A 6,544-nucleotide genomic window follows, 5' to 3' on the forward strand; every position below is an offset into this window, starting at 1 on the left:
TCAGAACTCGAAAAATACATTTTATTTGGGCCTAAAACTGGTTGACAAACAAGACTTTAGCAGCACATACTAGTTTATCATTGTATTTAAACTGTCTGACACTGTCACATGGAGTAATGACTTAAGCGTTTAACCGATTCGCCTTGTCGACGTTTAAATCGACTGAAAATGCGTTTTTTCCCACGTGTAGACTTTGATGAAAATTATCAGAACTCGAAAAATACATTTTATATGGGCCTAAAACTGGTTGACAAACAAGACTTTAGCAGCACATACTAGTTTATCATTGTATTTAAACTGTCTTTGAGAAAGACTTAAGAAGCACATAATAGTTCCTCATATTCATTAAAGTTATATGGTGTACTGCAGCATTCTAAATCATGCGCCTACAAAGAGACAATGGTTCGGTGTTTCTCTAATTCAGCTAGACAGCAAACGGTCCAAAGTTCGGAAAATGATCATAACTCGAAAAATACATTTTATATGGGCCTAAAACTGGTTGGCAAACAACACATTAGCAGCACATACTAGTTTATCATTGTATTTACACTTTCTGACACTGTCACATAGAGTAATGACTGAAGCGTTCAACCGATTCGCCTTTTCGACGTTTAAATCGGCTGAAAATGCGTTTTTTCTCACGTGTAGACTTTGATGAAAATTATCAGAACTCGAAAAATACATTTTATTTGGGCCTAAAACTGGTTGACAAACAAGACTTTAGCAGCACATACTAGTTTATCATTGTATTTAAACTGTCTTTAGGAAAGACTTAAGAAGCACATAATTGTTCCTCATATTAATTAAAGTTATATGGTGTACTGCAGCATTCAAAATCATGCACCTACAAAGAGACAATTGTTCGGTGTTTCTCTAATTCAGCTAGACAGCAAATCGTCCAAAGTTCTGAACATGATCATAACTCGAAAAATACATTTTAAATGGGCCTAAAACTGTTTGAAAAACAACACTTTAGCAGCACATACTAGTTTATCATTGTATTTAAACTGTCTGACACTGTCACATAGTAATGGCTGAAGCGTTTAACCGTTCCGCCAAATCGACGTTTAAATCGGCTGAAAATGCGTTTTTTCCCACATGTGTAGACTTTGATGAAAATGATCATAACTCGAGAAATACATTTGATATGGGCCTAAAACTGGTTGACAAACAACACTTTAGCAGCACATACTAGTTTATCATTGTATTTAAACTGTCTTTGAGAAAGACTTAAGCACATAATTGTTCCTCATATTAATTAAAATTATATGGTGTACTGCAGCATTCTGAATCATTCACCTATAAAGAGACATTGGTTCGGTGTTTCTCTAATTCAGCAAGGCAGCAAACCGTCCAAAATTCTGAAAATACTCATAACTCGAAAAATACATTTTATATGAGCCTAAAACTCGTTGACAGACAACACTTTAGCAGCACATACTAGTTCATCATAGTATTTAAACTGTCTGACACTGTCGCACAGAGTAATGACTGTAGCGTTTAACCGATCCGCCTTTTCGGCGTTTAAATCGGCTGAAAATGCGTTTTTTCCCACATGTGCAGACGTTGATAAAAATAATCATTACTCGAAAAATAAATGTTAGAAGGACCTACAACTGTTTGACAAACAACACTTTAGCAGCACATACTAGTTCATCATAGTATTTAAACTGCCTGACACTGTCACACAGAGTAATGACTGTAGCGTTTAACCGATCCGCCTTTTCGACGTTTAAATGGGCTGAAAATGCGTTTTTTAACTCGACAAATACATGTTTGACCTTTTGTCTGATCCTGCCACACAGAGTAATTCGTGGAGATTTTATTTTTTATTTATTTATTTTCAACCCATCCTGTCAGCATGCTGGGCATACAACAAAGAGTATTTGCATGCCATTGCATCTAGGACGGAGTTAGTCCGCAAGTGTAGCTCAAGTTCTCCACCTGCAATGCAACACTTTATTAATTCTTAAATCATCAAGAACTGCTGCAATAATTCTGTCCAGTGGATGACCTGTAGGATGACAAGAGCACAGTTTTTGGTCAAAGAGAACCACCACCAACCCCCCTCTTTGGAAAACTATTTATCATGTTTGGGTCTATAAACAACTGATCACTACCCCAAGAGGGAGAGAATCATGGCCGGTGAGACAATTAAACATAGAACCTGAAAACATTTACACAAAAAAATTAACATTGGACGACAACATGTAATGAAAAACAGTTGATTAGGTCCAGGAAAACTGGAATGACAAATGGTCACCTGGCCTCTTCCTGTCATAGTTATGGCAGTAAATGAGGGAGAAAAGGAGAGTAATGCAACCAGAAGGCTGCTGGGGTGCATTCAAAGAAGGTGTGGTGGTGTGTGCATGTGTGTGTGTGTGTGATAGGACCGCCTGTCTGTCCATCCCGGAAAACCCCAGTGCTAAATGTGTACTGTTGCCTATTGCAGTCAAAATTGCGGGGTTGGGGATGCAAGTCCTTCAGGCAAGTCGACCCTGAATCACTCACACCCCTCCTGCCCCGCAGACCCTGGTCTGGTGGAGTGTTGCTTGGAGTAGGATTCGTGTGCGAGTGTATGCATTCTAAGCCAATATGAGTCGGATTAACATTTCGTAACGAACGAGAAGCACGCTGGGGCAGGAGCGTGACAGGCAAGATGGCAGCTGCCCGCTGCATCCCCACCTATATAGCTTGCACCCCACCCATCCCGCAAGCCCTAGGCCTATTGTGTGGTGTATTTGTGAATATAAGTTTTGGCACTGGGAGAGATAGGCGAATCGCGACCAGATCGATGCAGAGGCGCGGCGCCCAAACACACAACCACGCCCCACACCAACACAGTGTGGGGCGCACATACAAGCTTTTAACCTAACCGCCTTTTCAGCATTTTAAATCGTCTGACAATACGTTATCTTCTATCTTCTCTCTTCTATCCTCCTTTCCCTCATGAAAATGAGGGAGTGGATGAAGGTAGAGTGTACAGCTCGATCCGGCGTAGTAAGTTGAGTAAGTAAAGGACGTTTATGAAAATGAAAGATGAAGTTGGTTAAAACCCCATCCCCAATTGGTTAAAACCAATTAGGATTTTTATTGGAAGAAAACAAAGAAAATAAAAGGAGTTTATTCCAAAAAATGGGTGGAGCTATGCCCCATAAATTCAGATGTGCCGAGGAGCTAACTTCATTCTGAACCTACAGAAGACCCTGACACAAAGTAGGAACACAAGACACCTCTAAATACTTACCTATTAAACGTAACCTTTTATTTTTTTTTTATAATTTACCATACCAACCTTGACATGGCATAATTGCATGAAGCATTAGTAAATTGGTCATTCAAAATTAATGTTTAGCAAAACTCTTAACATAAATCATTCTAAATTAATGCTTAGCAAAACTCTTTGCCTACCCACAATCGAGCATAACCCAAATTGAACTCCAATTGGCTATGGGACACACTCCGAGGCTTGATCAACCACGGGAGGGCCTTCCTCAGGCGAGGGTGTCTAGTGATAATGGTCAAACACCTCATGGTCCTGGGGTCCACTACTGATGATGTGTCCCAAAAATTCAGACCCAATCCTGATACAGAAATACAGTTTCAAAACTGATTTAAAAGCCAGATTAAAAAAATCTGTTCCAATACAAACACAGAAATACAGTTAAAAACCAACTTAAAAGCCATACTAAAAAATTTAGATGCAACCAAAACACGGTTGTTCTGCCTCCCGGTGCGCCCCCCGCGCAGTCAGTATTGCAACATCATAGCATTTGGATGATAGTATAATAATATAATAGTAAAATCAGAACAGGCATAAACAGATCAAGGCACACTCAGCCAATCTGATCATGTCCCAGACCCGGATTAACATCTCTTCCATCAGCCTCTTCACTGCCCTTGAGAAAGCACAATTTGTGAGATAATTCATGTTATTGTTGTATGTATACAATGTGGGAGCTATGACAACGTATTAACACGTTATCTACATCTGCATAGAGATTGATCGTTTATCTGCATATTTCTCTACTGTTCCACAGTTTTACACCGCTTTCATTAACGATACCAAAAGTGCGCTCCTGTCTCTGGGTACTTATTGCAAGAGTGTTTAGCTCGCTGTATAGCCAAGTACAGCTACATGTGGTGAGGGCTTAAGAGTAAAAAGATTGGCCTCACCTCAAGGCATTGCTGAGAGCAATGATGTCAGAACACCCAGGGCCCACGGAACCCTCAGACCCCTCGAAAGGCTGAGGCTCCACAGAACTCGTGGGCCCAAACAGACAGCCAGGCTTGGAGGAACGGGCAAAAGGCCTGGACCGCAGTGGCAGTACAACTTTGAGTGCGCAAAGCGGGCTTGGCAACGCATCCAGCAGGTCCTTCAAGTCGGCCAACAAGGCCATTAAGTCGGGCCAATAAGACCCTTAAATTAGCCAGCAGGTCTATCAAGTCCAGAAGGTGAAACGTCAGTGCAATCACAGTGGCATGCGCTAGAGCCGCAGTTGCACGTATGTAGGCTGTGAGAGAAAAATGCACATGATCAACTATTTGAATGAGGTTTTACATGTTTTATACAGGACAATAGCCTTTTGTATGTTACTTAGTTATAAAACTCATTGTCTATGGGTTTTTAGGAGTCACTCAGAGTTAATATAAAGAGACAAAAAAATTGTCTGTGTGTGTCTGTGTGTAAAAACTGTCTAAAACATTTCAGTTGTAGTATTGGAAAAACCAGACCACATTCCATCCTTCACTTAACCTTGTGTGGAGATAAGGATAAGGACAAGAGGGACTTAAAAGAGCGTTGTGTGTTTGTTTTATGGTACAGTAGGATTGTGTCTGTGACCGAAGTTTGACTGTTAAATCACTGTTTGGGGGAACACCCAGGGATATGACTGAGGATCAGAGTTGTAAATGACACCTGACACACAACCTCTCTTTGGTATAAAGCCCTCTTCGTCAGTAATAGGGGTAGACTGATCAGAACACTGCTTTGAAGCATGACGGTATCTTTCTCTTTATTTTGCAGAATAAATATCTTTAATACTCTCAGTTTTGTTTTCCTGTAGCGGGCAGATTAACCTCACCGACCACCTAGGATAATTTATCCAACAATCTGGCGACGATGATGAGACTCTCTTCATGTCCAGGTTGTGTGCCCAGCGGCAGTCAGAGACCGGCCGTAAGATATCCAACAAGGAGTCGTCTGGACAGGTCCAGCAAAGGCAACACAAGATTCCCGAAAAGTGAAGGTGACGACTCACTGAGATATTGTTCCGATCAGGGAAGATCTGAGTAAGCTTAAAGATTGAATCAATCTAGAGCAGGGGTCGGGAACCTATGGCTCGCGAGCCAATTACGGCTCTTTTGATGACGGTATATGGCTCGCATACAATTTTGAGCTAAAATTTTTCATCACAATTAACAAGTAATAAATTATTATTCTGTGTCATTTTAAAGTAAAACAGGTAAGAGAAATTACAACTTGAAAATAAAATTCAAAATATAAATGTGGCGGACAAAGTAGTCAAGCACCGGCTGCGGACAACATAAAGACTCCGGGGCGCCATTTACTCGGTGCCCTGCCCCTACCGGGTCTCTGCTCAGGCGCAACTTGTGGAAGTCTCTGCCCACAGGTAAGGGCTTAGGGAAGGAGATGGCTGTGGTGCGCCGACATGGCGAAAGTTTTACTGTTCATTTCAACTTGCGGCACGCAGGCCACAATTATATGTATCACTGAGGATCATTATAATAATTGTGGATAATAATGATCCTCTTGGGAGCAGGAGGAATGGCGTTCCACTGCTGGACTGCTTACGAGCCCATGCGCCGATCCCCTCTGTAAGACAGACAAACATTAAGAAAACTCCCTGCCTCGAGTCGGACCAATCAGCTGAACAAAAGTGGACAGAAGTCGAAAAAACTTCAATATGTATGTGACAAATAATCTCTTGAACTTGAACTTGAACTTGAAACTGAAGACCAGCTGATTCTTAAAACTTGGAACGAGCGTCCCGTCACACAGCACACAATGCAGCGTGTGAGTAATGCCGTATTGACCATGTTTGGCTTTACAAATGCATGTGAGCAGTCTTTCTCGCATCTGAGAAACATTAAGACCATCCTACGCTTAAGTTTAACTGATGGAAGCCTCAACGCCTGCATTAAGCTTAACCTCACAACGTATGATCCAGACTAGAAGGCCATCAGCAAAACGAAGGAGCACCAGAAGTTGCATTAATGGTAAAAAGTATTTCATTTATTATTGGTTAGCTACAGTATAAGAACAATATTATGAAGAAGAATAAAGAGAAATGTATTATATAGAGGGCTTTTTTAAGTACTCAGAGATGTGTTGTACATTAAAAATGTATGCCTTACTTATGAAGTAGCCAATTTTGCATTGATCAAGAGAATCGTGGTTTTTGTCTGTTTATTTGCTTTATGTTATCCAATAATAAAATCGACATTATTAAATACATGATTATTATAGATTATTCTTGACCCATCCTAGCAAAAGCGTTGAATGAATGAATCCTTGGGTGAT

Source organism: Zeus faber (genome assembly GCF_960531495.2).
Source record: "Zeus faber genome assembly, contig: SCAFFOLD_26, whole genome shotgun sequence".
NCBI classification, from domain to species: Eukaryota; Metazoa; Chordata; class Actinopteri; order Zeiformes; family Zeidae; genus Zeus; species Zeus faber.